The 26,550-nt window shown below is 32.7% G+C and overlaps 1 protein-coding gene across 3 annotated transcripts in view; it reads right to left on the bottom strand.

Moving 5' to 3' along the window:
* The window catches only part of map3k13 (mitogen-activated protein kinase kinase kinase 13), a 51,311-nt gene that overhangs the window by 17,443 nt on the left and 7,318 nt on the right, over positions 1–26,550 (bottom strand). For 2 of the 3 annotated variants that reach the window (XM_026271125.1, XM_026271128.1), the window contains exon 2: positions 18,173–18,247. The gene's annotated coding sequence lies outside the window, so the exon portion shown is untranslated. Of the gene's footprint in view, positions 1–12,864; positions 13,360–18,172; positions 18,248–26,550 lie in introns of those variants that run through there. The other variant, XM_026271127.1, reaches the window with a different exon arrangement.

Below are 26,550 nucleotides of genomic sequence, written 5' to 3'. Positions count from 1 at the left end.
CACGCACGCATTGCAGCACTAATGTATTTACTACCAAACTTTGACAGCTAGTGTTTCCCTCATGCACTGTAGCATGACTGAACCATGCAGATGTGTACTGCATTAGTTGCAGTGGTGTTTGTTGAAACTGAAATTGAAAATGCTACTTGACACGATCACAGCCAATCAGAGGATCATCGATGTTTAACGTTGTTATGAGGAGATACATTTTCATGGGGAGACATGGAAATCATGCTAAACCAAAACACAATAAAATGTCCTATGATACTGTGACTCCTGGTCAAAACAAACAGACTGACAAAAGGTTGAACAGAACAAGAGGTTTTGGCTGAGGATTGTGGGTAACCCACATACTGATACACCTCTAACAGCTGCTGTATTCTCAGTCACTATTGATCTTCATGACCAAACAAACCAGCCGGTTACCAAAGCAAAACTCAAACAAACAGACCGACAGACACATGACTCTGTTTATTCAGTCATTTCCTTACAATGCCAGAGCACATTATATACAGGACAATAGATATAAAGTAGGAATCTTTTACAGAACAAACCTAAAAAAAACCTGAATGTCTAAATTTAAATAACATTTGAATCATTATAACAAGGAATTAATTGCCTGCATAGCCTAATAAGCACTCAAGCACACGCATAAAGCTTGACACAGCGCACAGATTATGATTATGAATGTGTCAGGGGAAAACAGTAAAGAGACTACATTAATATTTGAACAATTTGATAAAATAGTGCTTTTTTCAGTTTAAGAGATGAAGTCGGCAACACTGAATAGTTATCTCCACAGTAGTGATGCACCTTGTTTCATATGGATTACATAATCTGAGAAAATCTGTTTCACATTTGAATTAGTTAATCGGAAAGTAGACATTTTACTCTCTATAGATATTTTTTAATGTCTGTAAGGCACAGATATACAGAGTTTGGCGCTCAAGTTCACAGAGACAGAGAAAACTCATTCTGTTTGCTTTCATTATTTTACAAAAGCACAATGTTTCGATGTTATTATTAGTGCACATAAATAAACATTCTTTACAGATTCGAAAGATGCATTACTCTTATCTATATGACCAAAAATTACAGTATTTTCAGTGACTGCACCGGTGCCTCAACCCTACTCTTCAGCTTCCACACTCCGCACAGACACTTCAAAAGAGAAATTTTTTATAGGTTAACATTAGTTTGAGCTGCCATGTAAATTTGCTAATACTTCTATACATATTTCAAATGATAAGCCATATTAGAGGTCGACAAATGATAGGTGAGCATTTGGATGTACTGCCTAATGTAGTGTATTACCATAGACTAAGCAACTAGTACAATTTTGGTCAACCAAGTCTCTTCAGGTCGACTAACGGCAGCCTTTTTACCTATGTACGTATGCATGTGTTTGTGTGTATATATTTAGTTTTATATTTTATATTTACATGGGAATCCAGCAGAGCTCCTTCAGAAAGTTTCAAAACTACAGTACAGATCAGAGTCCATGAGAGCTGCAGGAAAGAGGAGAGATTTGGCTGACAAGATCAGGACCTGAGCTGCACTTTTCCACTTCTGATTAGACTTAAAGAGAAACAGGAGAAACAGCAGCTCACACACAAACCTGAACACATCTGACCAGTTGCTCTACTAACATTCAGCTAATTACAATTCAGTAATACTTTACTACCTTACTTACTACTAATAAACAGCAAATTAAGAGTTTGAGGCAAAAGCTGTAATAGTTCGTTATAGACATGTGCCAGCATTCGGTAATGCCATATATCACGGTTATGAATATGCGCAATATGGTTATTGTGGGCACTTCTAAATACCGCAAATATTTATATATTATAAATTATTCAGAATTTGGAATGCATTTTAAGAATACTATTCCCATCAACTGGTCAAAATGCACAACACCGCAGTATGCTTTGCTTCTTGAAAGATGCATGTGCGCTCTGATGTTAACAAGCACGTAAGAGAAGCACATGGGGAACACGTGAGTGAGGCGCTGAATGAAAACACGTTCACTCTCTGACAGCAGATGGCGATAAACTGCAGAAAGAAATTAGCCTTTACACTGGAACCCCCATAAATAAAGCAGCTGTGCTAATTTCTAAAACATATTTAAATAACTTTAAATAACAATTCAAATTTGTGTTTTTTCGCTATGATTTTCATCACAGTCCCAAATATTAAATATTTAGACTTAATAGGCTATTTATTTTCAAACCTTTTTTTTTTCATTTTATTCTGGACTACGACATGCCCTAGATATTGTTTGAACATGTTTTGATTCTGGTTCGTTCACACTTTACATTAGGGCTTCATTAGTTAACATTAGTTAATTCATTAGTTAACAAACTGCCAATGAAATATTCTTCAGAACATTTATTAATCTTAGTTATTCCAATATTTAATAACATGCTGTTAAATTCTAAAGTTGCAACTGTGTTATTTAATGAGCTAACATGAACTAAGGCTTTTTTTCTTTTCTTTTTCTTTTTTTTTTAACAAAGATTAATAACATCTGAAGCAAATGTAGCTGTTGCTCATTGTGAATGTTGATGGTTAACTAATGAGGTCTTATTGTAAAGTAATTGGTCTTTATAGTTCTTTTGCACTTTAATCAATGTAAAACTTTATATATTTTTCTGTGATGCTTTATTGTATGTTCAGTTATTTTTGTCATAAGAATAAAGTTATCCAACCGGTTATACTGTATTATGACCACTTTTTTAAAACTAAATATCAATACCGTGGTAATACTGTACGTGATAAAAGCATGAGCAATTAATCACAACATGAAAATTTGATACCGGCATATCCCTAGTTAGTTATTAGTAAGAATTGGACCTTAAAATAAAGTGTCACCAAAAAGTATAGAGTACTGTATTTGCATAATATATAACAATGCCTCAGTGCTACAGTATATGATGGTAAAAGTAATGGAAATCTTTAATAAACGATACCTAAATGAAAAACCCAATTAATACTAAAACCAATGAAAAATAAACAAAAACAAATAGATAAATAATATTATAATACAAGAACAAAAACAATCGGATATAAAAACAGATAAATACAACAACTACTAATAATACAATAAAATACAAATAATGTTATTAAAATACAAAAATATACAGATAAATAAAACTGTCACTAATAATATAATACAATTAAATACAAATAAACAATTAAAAATAGAAAATAAATAAATACAGATAAAAAAATATAATTAAAATGATGAAACAATAATAAACAAACAACAAATAAAGCAAATAAAATTAATAAAATTGTTTATAAAGGCAACTTGTTGCGGATATTTACAGTGGGGTATTAATGTGGGTTATTTGGGGTATTTCTGCACGGTAAGTGATCTGGTGAGTGGGTGTGATAGAGCTGCAGCAGCAGAAGTGCATCAATAATGCATCACATGCGTCTCACAGAACTCTGCCGAGAGTGCAGCAGGAAACCAGAGAGAGTCGCTCAGGTGACCGGCAAACACGTGTGTGTGTGTGTGTGTGTGTGTGTAATTCCACGCCGGCTCTGAGTTACAGTACAGTACAGTACAAAAACAACAGTCCTGCCAAAATCCATGGACGCGCGCACGCACACACACACACACACACACACACACACACACACACACACACACACACACACACACACACACACACACACACACACACACACACTCATGAAAATAGTTTATCTCTGGTTGTACATGTGTAGTCCTGTGGAGTCCGGATCAGTCTGGCTGGGTTCTGTCGTGTCACTCGTGAGTTGACATCAATCTGAAGACAGTGAATTATTCATTGGTTTTGGTGGGAGCACTGCTATAAATAATATCTGGGCTTTATCAATGCACTTCCTGTCCAACTGGAAAATGAGCCGCCTACTGTCACTAATGAGCAAAGTATTAATAGAAATAATGTTAAGAATTATGTTTCTGGACCTTCAAATGTGTTTAATGATACTAAAGAGAAACTAAAGAGAAAGACAGAGAGAGACAAAGAGATTTATCAAGACCTTTAATCCACTAATCCACACTTCAGCTTCCGGTTTCAATAGGACATAAATCAACACAGGACAGAAAACTGTGACTGTCTTGAAACATACATATGCTGATTAATGACTCCAATTAGTGGTACGGTACTTTAAATACAAAAACAGATCTTAAAGTAACACTTTGTGTTAAAATGGTTTCTAATGCAGGTTACTGAATTTGGCTAAAAGATTACGAAGAAAAAAAAATTCTTTGAAATTGTATGCATTAAAAAAATTAAATAGTTAATTAAATAAACATTAATTTTGATTTCACACAGACATCAAGAAAAATATTAAAATGCTACCAATATTAAAAAAAATAAAAATAAGAATAATCATTTTGTTTTGTATTTTATAATTTTATCAGTATAAAAAGTATTAATATTAAAATAAAAACAAATGTTATATTTCACATTTTAAAAGACAAATATTCTTGCTCAGTGTTGTGTAAACATTTAATTTAATAATATATTCAATAATAATAATAAACAAAGAAATAACATAAAACTATACAATACTAAACAACAATATTTGTATTTTTTTTGGTTATAAGTATAAAAACTATAATTAAATAAATATTAAATAATAATAATAATATTCTTATTCCGTATGTTAGCAAAATAATTATCCTTACAACCTCATCCCTACAGCAGGAAAAGAAAACGTCTTCAACAGGATGAAAATAAATTAATGGGTCACACACACACACACACACACAGGGGACAGGACAGCTGGTGGGGTTGATGGGAAGATCAGGTTCCAGCTGATGGTGGACAGAGACACACCCAAACCCCACATCTGACATGAACCAATAATCCCACTCATACAAGAGGATGAACAATCTGCTCTGACTGACACACACACACACACACACACACACACACACACACACACACACAGAGAGGCTTAAAGCACAAGGTGCTGATGTTCCCTTGCACCACACCATTGTGAACTCTTACGTAAATAACTTCCATCAAAAGGCCTAAAACAAACAGGTATACAAACTAGACAAAGAACATGTGTAGAGTGCAGAGATTCTCTCTCTCTCTCACTCACTCACTTGCTGAACAGCTTCCATTACAGCTTTTAGTTCATATTCTGATAAAAATAAAAATCCTGAAAATTTCACACTAGTTTACTTGATATTTCTTTACAGAGAATCATCATTTCTATTCATTTTCCGCTGATATACATGATCTGGAGAGCATTAACTTGTATTATGCGGTCATACTCTGTATGAATGAATGATGTATGGTTTCGTTTACTACACACACACTGGGGTCTTTTCAACAATAAAGAAGGTTTCCATGAGAAATGCCAAGCTGGAAACTTCGTTTAAAAAAAACTACAAATAAGTAAGTTACTCCAAACACTTGATGCTAGTTTGGAGTGAGATTTGTGTAAAAGCTATTAATTTTATAAAAACTCTTAGCTTGGTGCTAATGTTAGCGCTAATGCACCTGTTACCCTTCTGCAACTGCATTTCACAATGTATCAGAAGAATTCACGTAAGGTTGTAAGAAAATATCTAGATTTCTAGAAAAACACTTTAAGTGGATGCAATGTGGACCAGGAGACTATGAGGAGTGGATAAAGATTTTCAATTTCGTGAAATGTCTAACAACCTAATGTTATATGTTCAGCTATACTACAAAAGGAGAGTTAGCTAGTAATATTTTTTTTTTCATGTTCAACAGGGCTTGTTTTTGTAAAATGTAACTTTATAATTGTAATTTTCTTCAATCATATAATTTTTTATAACACTTAAAATATGTAGTGTGTAAAAAGTGTTCACACATACAGGTAAAATCATTTTATCATGTTAAGACATTATTATAATTTTTTCAGTTTTGGAAATATTTAGTCAATGCTCAAAATGGGAACTAAAAGCACTTCAAAGCAGGGGTTTTCAATCTTTTTAATGCTACAGGCCACAAATATTAGTTTTCCTAGTATAAAGGCTCATTTACACAATCTTTCAAAAAAAGAAAAATAAATTAATTAATTAAAAACAGTAGAATATTGTATGGAAAATGTTGACAAAAACAATTATAAATTTACTGTATTCAAATATTAATGTAACGATCTGGAAAATTCTGTAGATAGAATAAAAAAAAACAATAATCTGATTTGCAACCAGTGTTTAGAAAGCAGAATGAAAAGGCAGTGATGTCAATTTCTGTAAATCTTTATTTAATTTGTATAATATTAACAGAAATAGTAAAAACATATTCCTTTAAAATATATTAAAATCTGAAAAATAATGGAAACAATATAAAATATATTATACAAAACATATATAAAACATGTTGTTGTTGTTATTGTTTCCATTATTTTTCAGATTTTAAAATAATAATATTCATTAATATTTAAAATGCCTTTCAAATAATTTGATTATTTAGTCTGAAAAATATTTCCTAAAAACAATGATACATTTATTCCACTGAGATACTATTGGTGAAAAATCTGGAAAATAATCTCAGTAGGAGAAATTAATAATAATAATTTGTTTTCATAATTAATTATTTTTTTCATAATAAAACTTTTTATATTTAATTTGTGAATTTGTAATCTTATGACTTCCAGCCAGTTTTTAGAATGCAAAATAAAGCCACAATTTCTATGCATTTGAACCTTTTTGAAAACTCTTGCTCTAAACATAATAAACCAATGTGCTGTAACAAGAAATCATGATTTTTCAGGGTCCCTGCCAAAGCAAAGCCCAAACACACACAGTGCTTTTATAATGCATGTCGGGGTCGAGGGTGAATCCACAGCTGCCACTACAACAAAGAGACAATTAGTCTGAGCTGAAAACTGGCCACACCCTCCTCCAATCACACGCTGAGAGCTCATGACTGACAATCAATCACAGGAACAATGAGAGCGGCACCTGAGCATCAGGATCCCACAGGACAGAGATCATCACTTCAGCATTGATCTCTCTAATTGAGTTGTTGAGCCTTTTAGCCAATTATCAAGCAATTCCAACAACAAAAATCTCTTTGAAATTGATTATAATGCTGTAGAGATGTCTTATAATGCAATATAATACAAAGCTAAAAATATATTAACTTTGTTATTTTTGCAATTCTCATTGACAAATATTTTGTTTTACATTTCTTAATAATTACAGTATATGAACTTTGAAATGAAATGCTATTATAACAAGTTACTTTTTTAATACATTAAATTTTAAAGAAAAATAATTTTCTTTTCCCACTGAAATGTATTTATTGTCTTGCTTCTAAAGCTCTTTAAGTTTTCAATTTCTGAATAATTACTTCTATTCAGTATGACATTTCTGAAGTTTTTAAAGCAAAATAAATTATTTTAATAGATTTTATTGCATTTTATTTTTTCCTTTCCCATTGACAAATATTACTTGTTTTAATAAACACACAAGACTCATCCTTACAAATGAAAGAACTAATTTCTTTGAGAATATATTCTATGAAAATTTGTTTTAATTTAATTCAATTTTGCTAAGTAAATGTATCTTGTTTTAAGATATTCATTTTTTTAAATGGCATGATTTTGAATCATCTTTTAGAAAGTAATATGAAGCTGCATTAATGTCAATTTCTGTGCATTTTAACTTATTTAAACCAGGAAAAAAATGTTAAAACATAAACATTATATATTTATAATTATGAGCAAAAAACAGGATACCACAACTAGTCCAATGACACGTCCTTCAGGAAACCTAATGTCCTAATGTTCAAATAAACAGTGCTCTTAAATCTTTGCAGTGTTGTTGTTTTTTATATCAAATATTGTTAATACTGTTATATATTAGTAATCTCAGCCCATGCTAATTTTATAGTTAACCAAAATATGATGACTTTGGGCTCAAATTGAGGTCATTGACATGCAAACACGTCTAACACAAATGCATACGATTGCTAGTGCTGATCCTGCTTTGGGTTTATTCCGGGTTCGGATCAGAGGCTCCACAGTTATTCCTGCTTTGGGATCCTAATGCTGCTGTTTATTAAAGCTGAAATCATAAGAGTGCAGGGACACGAATGGCCTAAATACATCTGCTTTAGTGCAGTCACTGCAGTCTGACGTCAAATGAAACGCAGCCGCAGGAGCTTCAGCGGGAGCAGGGCTGGATGAGATGAACAAGCTTTCATCGGGGCATGAATCATGTCACGATCAAACTCTACATCCTAATATAGCTTTCTTTCAGCTGGATATTCAATTAAAACTTTTGCTCTCCATACACCCTTCTTTCCATCTATACACATACTTTATTATAATCATTTATAAATAAATAAATAAACATACACATACATATACATATATATTAAATATATATATATATATATATATATATATATATATATATATATATATATATATATATATATATATATACATACATATACATATATATTAAATATATATTAAATATATATTATATATATATATATATATATATATATATATATATATATATATATATATATATATATTAAATATATATATATATATATATATATATATATATTAAATATATTTATTTAATATATATTTAAATTATATATGATAGAAAATATATAATATATATTTATAATATTAAAAATAAAAGTGTGTAGTTAAAGATAAACATCTGCAAAACTTTGCATGCACACACACACTTTTATTATTTAAACAATATATTAATAATAAAAAGTCTGTGCTTGCTAAGTTTTGCAGATGTTTATCTTTAACTACACACTTTTATTTTTAATATTATTTTACAAATATAGTATATACATAATGTTTTCAAAATGTTTTACTACACAACATTAATTTTAGTATCACAGTATAAATAATAATAAAAAAATAATGATATGAACAGTAAAAACTTTTTTTTACAAAATGCATATAAATACAATTTGCTTTATTTCAAGACCTCACTGCAAGTTCAGAAAGTGATTCAATAACAGCTGTAACCGATTCAGTACAGAGATTCATCATGATTCATTAAAAGAACGGCTCATAAGAATCAGACTACACGGCTCACGCTGTATGTTTTCAGTTCACTCGTTATTAATTGTACTACACTGGTCTCACAGTATGTTTGTTTTCACACATAAAAAACAATGCAAACGGCGTAGTACAAATCATCTGTAAGTCTGATCAGTGTGATGGTCACAGTTAACACGGTTCGGTTCTTATCAGTAACCTGTAGGCAAACATCAGCTCTTTCCTCCTACACACACTCATTCACCCACAGAGGAGCGATTATTAAGTGCAGCGAGTGTAAATCACAGCAAATATGGCTGGAGGATCGTGGGAGTGTGAGGTGAGTCATATTAACACTGATGCAGCAGCCAGCTAAAAACAGACTGCAGAGATGGAGGAAAACATACTGTGACGCTGTGCATTAGTTTAACATCACGCATCACAGGGCTGGGCCCCATTCAATCCCTTTGGCTCTCGGGACACTCAGAGCCCCGGGGACCCAGCATCATCAGACCTCATTCGATAAAGGTTTGATAGATAGATGCTGAGCCTGACTTCAGCCAATCGTGAGTCAGAATGCTCTGACATCACTGCAGAGTGCAACAGTCCCCGCCCACTATTTTAGCGGCAAGTATTTTTCTCGTTAAATTTCCTGCGAGAAAAATCCCCTGAAAATCTGACAAAATGTCAAAAGGCACAATGCAGTACTTTTTGATATACACTATAGGGCACTATAATAATTATCAGTAATTCCATTGAAATTGTAACTGGGATTATTAATTACGATGATCACAATTTACACTGAATGATGTTTGAAGCAACTGCATGCCGTATTTTTTTATGAAAATAAACAAACTGAAAACACTAACTTAAAATCTTTTAGTGCTTTTCTAATAGCATTAAGCCTTAAATGTCAACTATAAATTCTGTTGGTTTCTTCTTTAAATTATAAAAATGAAAAAATATGAATGGTATTATAATGTTATACTAAAACTAAAATTAAAATCTTAAGCACACAGAATAACATAAGTGGAGTATTAACGATTAATTGCCCTTTGAATGATTATGTAATTGTGGCATCCGTAATTGTAATCACGATTTGAAATTAGATTAATTGTGCAGCCCTAACACACTACAAAGTACACTATCTTTCCCATTCAGGGGCAAACTTTGGGGGATTTTTACTTCCGGAGGGACTTCTGCACTCTAACTCTAACACTTTACAAAGACACAGAGGGAAGACGAAAAGAATTAGGAGGAAAAGAGGAGAAAGACAATGCTTCAGCTCACTTCTGACAAGAAAAGATCCCAGAGCGACAACAAAGGACACGAGAGGAGCGACTCCATCTGACCAGCTGCTGCTCCTCTTCAGCAACACACACACACACACACACACACACACATACACACACACTACAATGACACGACTCAAGATTACAGGCTCTTCCAGCTCTTTTCTCTCGTCTTTCCCCAAGCTTTTACAGTTCTGACACATAATCAATACTTTACATTGGCACTTCCATTAGCTGCTGCGGACTCAACACACACACACGCACACACACACACACACACACACACACACACACACACACACACACACACACACACACACACACACACACACACACACACACACACACACACACACACACACCTTCTTTAGAAACCGGCTGAGGCAGCTCTTGTATTGCTCTACATGAGCCTCTCTTTCCCTTTCTCTTTCCATCTCTGTAGATTTAAAGCTCTGGCGGCCAGCGTGAGTTTATATAAATACGCTTAGAAACAAACGTAGCTACTCTCCACTATTCCAGCTGGAAGACAGATGGACAACCTTTAACAATATAACAGAAAAATATCACTGAAACAATAGAAAAAAATGTACACAGACACACACAAATATATGTACACAGCAACTTTAAAAAAAAAAAAAAAAAAAAAGTACAGTTTACAACAAAATAAACATTTCTACTAAGAATACTCAAGAAGACTAAGAATACTACAAAACAGCATGTTTAATTTAATGTGTAGCTTTTTTTGTTTCTTTTATTTGTGAAATTTACTAGCAATTTTCAGTTTAAAAACAAATTCAGTGCGTGAATATATACTTTAGGGGTATGCAGCGAAGCCAGTATTTCTGTAACAATTACAAAATTATTCGTATCTGTATGTTTATTCGGATAAAACCGGAAGTAGGCGGAGCTTGAACTGGAACTTTGTACAATTATAGTTGCTAAAACCATTATGTTTTTTTTTCCATAGTTATCAATGAACAAATATACGGTGTTTAACTAAAACGTAATGATTATAACATTTATTTAAATATCTTCTAACAGTCGAAGCGGATACCCTATACTCTTGACAGAGAGCTGGTTTGGTTTTTGAGAGACGCTCAGAGACGGCAACGCGGCTCTTTGATTGATGATCGCGCAGTGCTTATTCCATTCATTCATGTATAATTTACTAGCCTTTAAATCAATGCCTTTTAAATATACACAAATAGTAGAACATGTACAGTATGATGTATTATTTTAGTTGATATTACTCTTGGCAAGCTCTGATTTCTGAGAGATGCACAGAGAGGCAACAGCAATGCGGTGTTTGATATGCGCTCTTTTCATTCGTAAAGTTTAAATTCATTCACTTCACACACTTATTATTGCGTGACTTTAGGAGGTATGTGTAAAATATTGCGCTGATCCCCTGGCTCACCTGTTACCTAGCAAACACCAGACTGTCCTGCAGCCTCAGACGAATATTCGGGCAGAATTATTCTTTATCCATTATTCGTTTTTGAAGCCATTATCCGTGCCTTTCCGAATAACGTATTCGGCTTCAACATTATAAATATGTTTATTACAATTAAGGATTAGACGGAAAAACCATAAACTACGTATTTATTAATGTTTATTTTCAGATAAATAAAATAGTTCAAAAGTTACACAAAGTTAGATCTTACTATTATTAAAAATAAACTCATTTATTTGTTACTCTTACTTTAACAGTTAAATAATATATATATATATATATATATATATATATATATATATATATATATATATATATATATATATATATATATATATATATATATATATATATATATATATATATATATATAAAACTGTTTTTGCTGTGCAACCCAAACCATGCACCGAATACTGAAATATTGCTATTGTGAAAGTCAAAATGAGGAAGTCATTACATTATTTACATTATTTACAGTTTTCAAGCATGACCTGTGTGTGTGTGTGTGTGTTTTGAATATTATACAGATGAGGCTTATCCAATCAAAATTAAGTCAGAACGATGCTTTTTTATTATTTAGCTTTTGGCTGACATCCATCAAGATATAAATCAACAGAAGATTGAAGCCAGAGAGGATTTAAACATACATTTTCATATGGTTATATGATTCCTAGCTGATTTTAAGCAACAATGACTATCCTGTGATATAAACACAAGGTGATCTAAAATGACAAATCTCGACAAATTAGACAACACAAAAGAAATGGAAAGAGATGCATTGTTAAAATGCATGACATGCGATTCCCCCGAGACAAGTCATTAAGTTCTGTATGCACACGTGTGTGTGTGTGTGTGTGTGTGTGTAGTGGTGTATCCCTGTCGGCTGCTCCATCTGTCCTTCAGCAGAGGGCAGTGATAAAAGAAGCACCGCAGCGAACACAAGACAAATATAGCTCGTATGCACAACCAACACACATACACGCAAGTTAGGCATCTTCAACCCCAGACGGATATCAGAAATAAACAAAATAACAAACAAATACATACACACAGGAAAGAGCGAAGAAAGAGAGTAATGTTTAAGCATGACACACAACATTGCAGTGGATTACTCACAGATGATGTCCCTGCCATGCATGATCCTCCTTCTGAAAGAGCTGGCCGAGAGACAGAGACACAGAGAGAGAGAGAGAGCTGCAGATCGTCTGAGTGGGCGGCGGTAGAGCGGAGACTGCTCACGTCACACTTTTCATGAATGAAAGGGCCAGATGACGCAGACACGATGCAGCGATCCTGATCTCTCTCTCTCTCACACACACAGAATGCGGAAGCCGAACAGACGAGGAAATGATTTCAAAACACTAATGAATGCGGCGCTTGGACTGTATCCTAAATCAAAGAGGTCACATCATGCATTGGTTTATCTGTTAGAAAGACAACACTGTAGTGTTTTTATTCCAGTATCTGTGATTTCCATCATCTCTATGCTAGTATATTTCTAAAAGTCAGTCAGCTGACGTACACGCTATGCTCTCTTCCAGGTAAACAGAGAAAGAATGCATCATCACTCACTCAGAGGTGTATCCAATTTTTTTTTGTCCAATCAAAACGCTCTCTAGAATGAGAATGACCCTCCCCCAAAGGTCAACTTGTGAATTAAAAACCTAAGATACAAAAAAGCGCTTCAGTAAGTCCAGACTCAACTTCATATATTCAATTAAGAAAATAATATTACATTTTTAAATACATTTATAAATATAAAAACATAAATAATAATATTTAAAACACAAATTCGTTATAATAAAAGCATCCACCAAAAAATATTTTTATTTATTTATACTTTTTCAGTTAACTGTGAAAAAAGTAATTTACTTTTTTTTATGCTTATAATAGTTAAATACCATTATTCGGTTGTTAAGTGATAATGTAAGATGCGCTGTTTCCAGGTTTAAGCTTCAACTCGCTTCACTTGAGAATACGACCCCAGCTTGTTTATTCATATTAATCATTTAAGCTAAGCGTTTTCAAACTTGCGGTGTACTCTACAGTCTCTGTGCTCATGGTGTCCCACAAATAATTTTCTGGCTATATGGGACTTCAGTATGGAGTTTAATACTAATCGGTAGTATTATATCACATTGTGATTGTATATTAGCACCTTGAGTTGTTTTCTCGTGATACCTGATAGAGCAATGTCGTTTTCGTCAACGATGATGACAACAAAATGATTTCGTTTGCGCACCTTTCTTTATGACAATAACGCGACGATGACTAGCTAAAAATGGCTCTAATGTGACTAAAACATGACGAGACGTTTTCGAGTTTTCGTTGACGAGACGGAACGAAAATGATTATAAGTCTGACGTTCACAATGCATATTATTTCTGCCTATTTTGGAGAAGCACCCGGCTGCAGCCTGCAGATCGAGGCGGGGCTGCACCTGGGACGGGGTTGCACGTACTTTTAAATGCGCACTTGAGCAGCGCAGCACACTGTGACTACATGTTGCTTTGAGCACATCATTCTGCACCCGTTATGTGCATACGCGCTTTGTGCGCTCTGTTTTGAAGCGTTTCATATTATCATGGTTTTGCGCACTGAAAGATTATTAAAAGCCTATATTTTTATACCTAGCCTACACAATACATTTAAAATTAGCATAATTTAATTGTATATTATTTGCGTGTAGTGTAGGCTATATAAATACATACACTTCTTAGCTCTTGTTTGTGAATTGTGATATTTGCTGCGGGGTGAGGGCTTCGATAACTCTCTCTTTTTTGAACATACATGTGTTTGCATCCCTGAATGTTTGTCACTTTTATTAGACAGAGTTGTATGATGTTTGTGTTTACAAATAATATGCATCTTGTTGTTGCACTGGCAGACAAGTTGAAGCACAAGTTGTAGAGCATAAGTATGTGTTCCTCAATAGCTTATATTTTGGGCACGTTGTTCATTGCACTTTGGCAGTTGTGGCTTTATTTGGGAAATTGCTAAAGTAAGAATATTTCTACTCCTGGCTTTTTTGGAGTAAAACAGTGATTCCACTGTTACCACTATATCTGTGAGTAATGTTGTAGTAGCTCAAAGTCTTTTGCCGTTTAAACTTTAAACCATTCCTTTATTACTGTGATTGCTGGTGAAAATAGGCAATGTGCTAAATTTTAGAAGAGCATCAATTCATGGAAAAAAAATTACTTTAAATATGTGGATAAAAGGTTTCTGCCCAATGCGACCATGAAGTACAGCTTGGCAGCACTGCATCTCCATCAATGAGAAAGTCTAGTTTATTATGCAAAGCTTTTAAGGTTAACTGTTGTTTTATGAATTGCAACACTGTCAAACCTATGTCCATTTCCAATACTTTTTAACCTAAATTAATTTGTTAAAGACTACTTTTTTTTTTTTTACTAAAATTGACAAACTTGACTAAAACCTTTTTGCGTTTTCGTCGACTAAAACTATCAAGTTTATAAGTGACTAAAATGTGACTAAAACTAAAAAGCATTTTCGTCCAAAAGACTAAGACTAAAACTAAAAGGGCTGCCAAAAACAACACTGTGAGAGACTTCCTCCTGCTGTACCGAAACCATACCGAACTGTAAGGTTACAATAAAAAAAAAAAAAAAAAAAAAACAGAGCCCAAACTTAAATTTTATTATATATTATATGTATAATATATATTATATAATTATATGTATATTATCTATACAGCCACAGCAAACATGACGGTTCGGTACGTACCTCGGTTTTGACATCACAGTTCGGTATGGTTTCAGTACAGCAGGAGTTTAATATGACTACACAGTCTAATATTTCGTGAAATGCTCTTCTCCAAGCGGTTTTGAAATCACATCTTTCCGTAAATGAAGAATTGAGGTGTTTATACAGCAATCTGCCACACCATTTATTGAAATTCCTTTTATGATTAGTTCGTTCGAAGAATTTCTGTACGAATACGTGTACCATTACACCACTATTCTTGTATGGATCAGGCTTTTGAACGAATTGAACTAATAAATGATTCAGACATCACCTTACACCTGCTGGCAATTTTAGTTTCTTAGAGTATTATTTAATCTTATTTAATTTGTGATTAATTTGATTAATTTAATTAAGTGACACATGTAATTCCATTAATAAAAGAATTAAATAGACTTACAGCCCTTATTATAATATATTATCTAACTATTATATTATAAACTATTATTCTCATTACCATTAAAACTAACACATTCAATGTATTTATTATTTAAAATAGTTTAATAATTCCAACACTTTTTCATTGGTATTGAAACTGGTGCCAAGAACCATGACATTTTACTGTAATTACCAACTACCGAAATGCTGGTACTGTGACAAAATTAGGTCAAAATGATGAAGAAACTATTAAGCTGTTAAGCGAACTTTAGTTGTTTACGGTTTTCTTGCATATTTCAATACAAAAAACAATTTAGTACTATTGCTAGCAACGCAAAAATCATGGGCTCGATTCCCAGGGAATGCATGAACAGAGTAAAAAGCAAGTCGCTTTCGATAAAAGCAATAATAAAATTCTCACACATTCATTCTTATAAATCAAATGTCATAAACAGAAAAACAATGTCCAGACAGCTGGTGAATAACTGGCATTCTATTTTCCCAAGGAAGTCCGTTTGTAATCACATTTGGTGCTTGGCGAGTGTGTATGTGTGAACATATGTTTGTGCTGGAGTGTGTGTGTGTGTGTCTGCACGCATTCAGCATGTGTCTAAATGAATCCTGATATTTTTAACCAAACCCAGAGCATAGCACACATTAAGAGTCTTTCAAACACAACTCTCTATCCTGACGTCAGCCCTAATTCTGCATGAGCAGAGCCGCAGACGCTGCTCTAAAGTGCATATTTGGCCTAACTAGCAGCTATTCGGTGAGAAGGAGCTGCGAATGCCAAAAGCCACGAATAACACAGATGGCAGATTGATGTCGTGCTCAGTGAATGAACAAAGGTCACACTGGCGGTGCGAGTTCAGCACTTTCCCAACACGTCCTCCTCAACACAGCTGATGGGAGACAAACCACAGCGTCTCACTTCCACTTTTACAAACCATCTCTACAACTCTACCATCTCATACATAAAGTGATTCTTCTTAAAGGGGCAATATGAGGTTTGTAATACCAAGGTTTAGACATTCTTCTCATAAGTACAAGTTAGAAAGAGTGAAAAAAAGAAAGAAAAAAAGAAATTATATATATGTATATATATACTCAAAACTATTTGGCTTCATTGTAAAAAAAAAAAAAAATATTATATATATATATATATATATATATATATATATATATATATATATATATATATATATATATATATATATATATATATATATATATTCACTTTAAGTATAATAAAATGCTGTTTATCAAGGTATCATCATTTATGTCATTTAATTTAGTACTTCACAAAAAAAAAAAAAAAAAAAAAGCTTTCATATTTGGTAACAGGCCAAAACTTATCTTACTTTTACTGTAATAAAATACTTTTTTTTTTTTTAAACACGTGGAAAGAAAACATTTTGTTTCTGTTTATGAATTGTTCTTATTTATTAGGAATATTATTATTTTTTATTAAAATAATTATTTTAATAATTAATATTATTAAAATAACTAATATTATTATTAATATAAAATATTTTATTTTGATTACTTTTAAACAATTAATTTAAAATGTTAGGCCTGTCACTGCAAAAGTCATCCATTTGTCATATTATACTAATATTTTTTAATAATAAAAAAAAAAACACTGCAATTGAATTTATTTCAAATAAATAAATAAATAAATAATAATAATCGAACATATGGTAAAATATTACTTTATTTTAATAAAATTCTATACTAAATAAAAAAATAATGAAATTAAAAAAATTAATTGCTAGTATATTATTTAATAAAAAAACATTTTTTTTACAGTATCACATCACATTAAAGGAACAGAAGTCATGCATGTGAACGTGTATAACATCCTGCACATAAATAATAATAATTTTATTTTCAGATTTTATTTTTAATTATTGAATTCAACATATGGTAAAAAAAATTTAAAATGTAAAATGTAAATGCAAAAATTGTATAAATACATTATGTGTGTGATGTATTACGAACTAATATAAAAGTAATCACATTAAGTTATAAGTAGATAAATGATTTTAATATTTTTTACAGTATCGTATCACATAAAAGGAATATAAAAGTTCAGTTTAGTACAAAACTAGGAAAAAATATTAAATTCACTGTAAATGCATTTTCTGTGTATAGGAACTTTTTCTTATTTTTTGTTTACTTTGCATATTTATTTAAATTTTAGCCAATGTATGGTAGGATACAGCATCTTCAAATCATGACATATCCTGCACATTAACAATAATAACCTCAAGGTTTGTACCTCCAGTGTAACTGACGTTCATTTCCCGAGATGCTTCTGCCGTCGACTGCAAAGTATCTCCTCTTCTCTTCGCACCTGTAAATAATAAATACAGAGAGGTCAGAGTTCAGAGGTCACAAGGTCCGTAATCAGACTCTGACCACACTTTCCAAAGGAAAAAGCAGAAGCTGAGCCAGAGCGAGTGTGTGAGGGTTTCTGAACGTGTTGACATGCCAATCCGAGCGTCTGCTGGGGAATCCCAGAACCAAATATGTGTTCATGTTTAGCAGAGACTGAAATACCATGAATGTCATCCAAACTAGAACGATAACACTGGAGTTCCCCAAACACACAAGCATTCATACACACACACACACACACACACACACACACACACACAAACAATCTCTCTAACAAAGTCATTTATTTAGAGAGGAACGTGTGAAAATCTCCTCAGTCACCGCAAACCCATTTCAAAATTCAGCATGGCTCCAAATCCCTCTTCCAGAACAAGACGGACAAAATGCATTCCGGCAAATTAGCGAACAATCGGGACTCTTCCACACAGCTCGTGAGTACAAGGGTTAAAGAGATGGTAAATGTGGCCTGTTAAAAATTTAAGACTGAAAAGACATATTGGATATTTATTCTTAGTGTTAAAAAAAATACATGATCTAAATCTTGACAGTACAATATTTGTAATAAAAGTAAAATGAAATATAAATAAAAGAACTCCAAAACAACAAAGTAAAATACTAATAAAATGTCAAATAAGTAAAATATTTATTATATCAAAATAAAATAAAATATTAGTAAAATAAAGTAAAATAAAATTTAAGAAAATCAATCAATTATTAAAACAATACAGTAAAAATAACACACAATATTAAATAAATGCAATAAAAAAAAAAAAATATTAGGTGTCTTCAACCATTATACCTATGGCCAAAAAATGGTTAGGTAAAATGTACTAATTGTGTTTTTATTAAATTGCAATACACGTATGCAAGAAGTGCAATGTATCATATGGTTAATTAAAATGCAAGTATAGCTAAATTCACTTTATATAATGTGTGTCTGTGTCCCAATGAAATATTCACAATTTCTTTGTTCTAAATTTTGTAAGCATTAAGCAACACTGAGATTTGTTAGAAATTTGCTCTTGACATTATGAACTGTGTTTTCTCTTCATATTAACCGGCCGGTTTGGTGGAGGTTCAGGTGGTGAACAGAGGGAAATGAAGGGGCAATATTTGCCGGGTGTCGGGCCACTAAAGAGACAAACTAATGAACAGCTGCTCACGCCCGGATCATTAACCGTCAGCCCGAGTGTGTGTGTGTGATCATGAAAGAGGGGGATGCTGCATGTCAAATGAGTCCCACATCCTCACACACACCCACGGGCGTCTCGTCTCGTCCCGTCTCACACGCCCCACATGGGCACAAAGACCCATCCAATTTACACCCCAGTCTGCCCAATTAAAGTGTGACAGCTCAGAGAAAGACACACTTCACACACGGCTGAGGACAGACTCACATATCATCAGTGGAATTTTAAATGAAGATTAAAAACATTTTGTTAAATAAAAAACAAACAAAGGATCAGCTGGTGATACAGACTCTCACTTACATCTGTCCGGAAATGTGTCTCTAATGAAGAAATGTCTTGTGTTTCAAAAACAAAAGAAAGAAAGTAATATTAAGGTTAAAGAAAATAGACCCTTATTTTAGGACATTTAGGATTTTTGCAATGTGAGCACATTGTTTTGATGTTTTAAGCTAAATTTGATGATTTATCACAAAAAATAACATTATTATAAAAAGGTCAAAAAATAAATAAAAAATAAAAACAACGAAGTAAAATATCAAATAAAATAACCAAATATAAAAGTACAATAAATAAAATAAAAATCACTAAATCAATGAAGTAAAATATTAAATAAAATAATCAAATATACTAAAGCAATAAAGACAATATTAATGAAACAATAAAGCATTACATATATTTATTTTTTCTGATTTTTTTTGTCAATTGAGCAAAATTAAGATTTTATATCATTCTAGTTTTCCCTCAAAATGTAAAGTAATCAAAAAATATATTTTGTTAAAAATAAAGACAATTATTATTTTTGCATTGTGGGAAAAAAAAAATTGCAACATTTTTAACATTATTTTGACTTTACTGTCAAAGCTAAATTGTCATTAATGTCAAGCAAAAATGAACAAACAAATACATAAATAAATGCATTGAGGTAATAATCGACTTTATATTTGAATTAACATCAGCACAACGTTTTAAAAAGCATTACAGTAGCAAGAATTAAGAAATGAAAGGTACAAAAAATAATGTCACAATGTGTCATTAAATCTTAAAGGTCTAATTTACTTTTTCATTTATAATACATAATATGTAAAAAAATTTATTCAGTTTTATATTTCTGTCATTAACAAATCCGCTAATGGCGGGTGCTGTTCATAAATTAATCATAAACCTTATGTTAATGACTTCATAAACGCATGCATAACTACTGCTGAGGATTCACTAATGATGCTGGCAGAAGAGGCTTAAGTGTGATTTTCTAATAATGTGAGATATGAAGTCAGTTACTCATAATTTAACAGTCTTGGATTCATTAGATTCCCTCTGAGGTAAAATAACACAAAATAAGAGCAGCCACACAAAAACACATCTGAAAATACCGACAGCAGCCGAACAAGTCTAACAACTACAGACCAAAAATACAGATTTGCATATTTCAAAGAAACTTATTGGTATTTTTGAAATTATCACTATTGCTGTTTTTATTGTCACTGAACACTATTGGATTAAACCTGAGTGTTGGATGTTTATCAGACTTTACAAGACAAATCACAAACGGATGAAAAAATAAAACGACATTGTAATAATTAAATAAAATAATCAAATAGAAAATAAAAAAATAAAATGTATATAAATCAATTAATTAAAAATAACTACATGCCTAAAACAATTAGTACATTATAGTACAACAACAGAAATTAAATTTAAAAAGTTTAAAAATTATTTTTTTTTGTAGTTTTGCTTTTATTATATATAATAAATAGATTCATAATATTAATAATATGAATAAAAATACTACTACAAAAAAACCTATTACTAAACAAAATTTATAAAATCATAAATAATATATTCTACTAAAATAAATACAATTATTAAAAATTATACAAAAAATTTAATTAGTATTTAATGATAAAAGGCTAATTCAAGTCACCAGTTTTACCATAGTAAAACATTTTTCAACAATGGTATTCATAAACTATGGTGGCATGTGTTAGTAAAGGTTACTTTATGAAGGTCACTAATTGTGTATTTAAAACATGCCATGGATTAATAATTATAAAACACTAAAATGCCACAGTATATGTGAACAGTGTATTAATGTGAAAGCGGGTCAGACTCAGGCGTGTTGTTGAACATTGACTAAAGCGACTGCATTGGCACACAGGAGTGTCAGAGGCATGTTTGCTTAGCAAGCTAGTCCTGTTCGACACATCCGAGCGCATTCCAAAGATCATGTCATCCGATCGCATATTCAGCACAATCAATAACACAGACCGAACGACTGAAGATATTCACAGTCACACGGCAAGAGTGAACACACAAACGGGCTTTAATCGCTTTTTATTTCGCTCAAACTAAGCTGCAATTAAACTGAGACGTTTCTCTGCCACTAAACCAAGGTTAGTTAAGGTCTAGACCTAAAAGAAACCCAAACGGTCTTGGATTTAAAGTGGAGTAGATAAATTAGTCATAATTCACATGCACACCAACTCCGAGGCTCTTTGTTGAGGACAAACATACAGTTTGAAATCCATCTGAAGCCTCTGCGGGCTGTAAGGGATCCAGCGCTGCTTCGGCTCCGTTACAATCTCTCATTAATAATGGAGACGAGTCGAAACAAACACACTGACAGCTCTTGTGTCCTTAACATGAATAAGAGAAACAGACTCCAAAGACGGGAATAAATTCAGCCGTTCCAGTAAACCAACGGCTCACATACACACCAATCACCGCACAAACCTTTTACACGGACATATGACGCAGCACAGCGGTTTTCAACACTGACAATAATCAGAAATGTTTCTTCAGCAGCAAATCAGAAATGATTTCTGAAGATCATGTGACACTGAAGATTGGAGGAATGATGCTGAAAATACAGCTGCGCATCACAGAAATAAATTACATGTTACAAAATACTGACAAAGAACAGTCAGTTTAAATTGTAATAATATTTCATGATTTTACAGTATATTTGATCATATACATGCAGCCTTGGTGAGCAGAAGACACGTCTTTCAAAAACATTAATTTAATTAATTTATTAAACAATTGATAAAAATGTATTGATTAAATGAGTTAAATATAAAATAACTAGGGATGCACCGAAATTTCGGCCACCGAAAATTTTCGGCCGAAAATGGCTTTTTCGGTTTTCGGCCGATAGACTTTTATCACCGAAACAACACGGCTGAAATGCTGTGATGACGCAAACAGAAACCGCGACCTGCACGTGCACCTGCAAAGCTCAGACCACGAGCTCCACGCGACATTCACTTAACACCAGTGAGAACATTCTCTCTCTTCTTACTCCTTTATTCGCAGCACTAAAACGTCTCCTAACAAAGAGATTAAGACGGACCACGAAGTAAAAACAAAGAAAAGTACAGTCCTATAGAGTCTGTTAGCACACTTCTCACCGAGATCTTTTCGGATCCTCTGCACTTCATCGCGAATGTGCTTGATCCGCGTTATAAAGACCATTACTTGGATGCGGAAATAAGGCAGCGCGCACGAGAAATGATCCAGGCCGCGCTGGATGTGGAGAACCCGCGTGGAGACGGAGAAGCGCCAAGCGCAGGAGACAGATCAGAGCGCAGAAAAAAAGACTGGTCTCTGCACCAGATGAGTGGCATGCACCATCGCTGTCTGATATGTTCAGTGGAATTCTGCAAGAAAGTGCCTCAAATAATAATAATACGTTGGCTATTTTGTTCTTTAGGCTACTATATATATATATATATATATATATATATATATATATATATATATATATATATATATATATATATATATATATATATATATATACACACACACACACGCATACATAATATCAGATTGTAGCCATATTAATGCTAGATTTTCTGCTAGATTTCTGCAATTGCAATTGCAATGTCTTAATTTTAGTAAAGTTAGTTCACGGTCATAGCAATAAATGCAATGGTACTAATAATTGGCATAATTTCTTTCGGTGTTTCGGTTTCAGTTTTCGGCCTTGGTTTTCTCTTTTTCAGTTTTCGGTTTCGGCCAAGAATTTTCATTTCGGTGCATCCCTAAAAATAACACATAATATGAATAAGTCATTCATATATTCATAAATCCTATGTATCTCTCGGTAAATTAAATTATAAATACAGAAAACAAATAATAAAATAATTACATATATTAAAATGATGAAATAATAATATAAATAATATTACAATTGTGACCGTGCGGACAAAATCAGTCTGAATATGCATGGGTTAATTCTGAGTTACAGACAAAAGAGAATTTCAGGTTTTCAGTAAAATTTGTAAATTAAAGGGGTCATCGGACCCCCCTTTTTCCACAAGTTGATATGACTCTTTAGGGTCTTAATGAAAAGTTTATAACATACTTTGGTTACAATTTCTCAAACGTAAAACACCGTTTTACCTTGTCAAAAACCAGCTGTTTTCAGCAAGCCATTTTAGTCAGTGTTCCTTTAAATGCTAATGAGCTCTGCTGACCCCGCCCCTCTCTTCCGTGACAAGCCGTTCTCATTATACGGTTTACCTCAACTTGCTAACTAGCACATTATTAGGAAAGACGATTTGCAAATATTCATAAAAAAACCTTAAAGATGGATCACAAATGATTCACACTAACAAACACGTTTATGCGGAAAAAAAAAGCACTGCTGGATTGTTGTAATATCAGTATTGACCGTCTCAAATAACTCATTGGCATTGCATTTAAGCATGAAACTAAACAGTGGTAATATGCAGCGCATTCATTCAGCATGTTAATAAATGTTCATATCTCAACACATTCTATATTAGATCAGATATGTATGTAGCTATCCTAGACATCACTACGTGACTTCGAAGCCATGCTTCTCTTTTCTCATGTCCATACTTTGGACCGCATGCTGTGGTCAGCGAAACAATAAGAGCCTAGGGTGCCGGCCAAATTGCAGCTATAATCAATCAGAAAAAAAATAAAATAAATAATTCCCACGATTATTGTTTTCATGATCGATCGTCTCTGTCACGGCCGAGTACTTGATCGCTCTTGCAAATCCCTAATATGAATCATACACATAAAGGCTTTTGTTTAAATGTAAATGTAAAATGACAAGTAATGCACTATTTATTCCTCCCTTATATCTGTTCTACTATTGTTTTTTTTAATCTTTTCTTATTTTTAATAAAGATAAAATAAAAAATGGCTATATTGTGATTATTAATTTAGTATTTAATATTATAAATAGTAATAATATATAAGGACGTGGAGGAAACGTGCTTTGGAACCTTCAGAAAACTTTAACGTGATTTCTCTCAGAACTGACTGACAAATATGTGTAGCTCAGCCATTTTTTGTCTGATTCAACAAATCATACATATATTTTTAAAGGTCTTTAGAAAAAAAATATTTGACAAATTGCTCATTGTGACTAATTTTGCCAGTACAGGTTACAAATATTAAAATAAATTAATAAATCATATGCATGTCCATCTCTCTGTCTCTCTCGCTCTCTGCACACACACACACACACACACACATTTTGTTCAAACTATATATCTTTCTACAATACATATTGGATCAGCCCCAAATAATTAAAACAAAAGGACACATGAAGTTATGGCTCATACAGCCTCGACCCTGTACACGAGGTTAACGCCTGGTTCAAAGTCAACAGCGGAAGCGCCAACACACACTCACACTCACACACACACACACACACACACACACACACAGAATCACACACACACGGTGTATTAGAGATCAGATGATAGTGGGTTCAGGGTGTGTATCTCGTCCTCCTCAGACATGCATGCGCTTGCTGATGGCCTCATGCAGGTGAGTTATGTAACAGTGACTCTGTTATAGACACGAATCCCTCAGCAGCACATTCAGCAGTGTATTGATTACCACAGAACGATTACTTCTCAACATATACTGAATACACTGCAAAAGACTGAAAAATATCTCCATAATAATGGATTTGCTCTGACAGAAGCATCGTTCCAATCAAACTGAACTTATACAAAATAATGCAAGAAAATACTGTAAAAAAACAAACAAACAAACCACTAAAATAATCAAAGTATGTTTTTCACACCGTTTGTAATAAAATAAAATAATTATATTATTTTTAATGCATATCACCAATATAATAATCCATATTCATAGACTATATTTACTGACAGATATTAATACTACTGTATAACATTTATCAAATAGGTTTTTATTTGGTCAAGGGTTTTAAGTTTGTATTATTGATTTTGCAAGTTGAATGAATGAATGTGGTTAAAGGTGCAGTCAAAAATGACAAGCAGGGAGTTCTGCGAATGAGTGATAATAACACAACTTGATGAATCGACTCACTTATTTATCATAATTATTTATTATTTCATTTGTAGATTAGGGTGTACACTTTCGTACTGTATGTGTAATCATTGTGAGTGAAAAACAAATTGAAATCAGATTTATGAATCGATTCACTAAAACAGAATCAAGTCATGAAAAATAATTAAACTAACTACAGTGGCATGCGAAAGTTTGAAAAATGTGAATCATACAAAATGCATGTGAAAGATATTTTACATAAAAGATGTTTACATATCATTCAAAAGTTTGTGAACCCTTGGTTGTTAATACCGTGTGGTGTTCCCTGGTTGATCCACGGCTGTCTTTTTGTTTTGTGATGGTTCAAATGGTTAAAATATGCAAAAGATGCTGGAAAACTGAAGAATCTGCAGTAGCTGGAGGATTTTTCTGAGGAACAGAGCTCAGTTTAACTGTTCAGAACAAACAAGAGACTCACGAACAACCATCACAAAACAGAAAGACAGTCGTGGATCATCCAGGGAACAGCACACAGTATTAAAAACCACAATCCTCCATAATTTCAATTTATCTTTTTGTCTTGCGAACTACTATATTTTCCAGACTATAAGTCACACTTTTTTTCATAGTTTGGCTGGTCCTGTGACTTATAGTCAGGTGCAACTTATTTATCAAAATTAATTTGACATGAAGCAAGAGAAATGAAAACATTACCGTCTACAGCCGCGAGAGGGCGCTCTATGCTGCTCAGTTCTCCTGTAGTCTACAC

Source organism: Carassius auratus, chromosome 9 (assembly GCF_003368295.1).
Source record: "Carassius auratus strain Wakin chromosome 9, ASM336829v1, whole genome shotgun sequence".
Lineage (NCBI taxonomy): Eukaryota > Metazoa > Chordata > Actinopteri > Cypriniformes > Cyprinidae > Carassius > Carassius auratus.
This window is presented reverse-complemented; position numbering and strand designations above follow the sequence as displayed.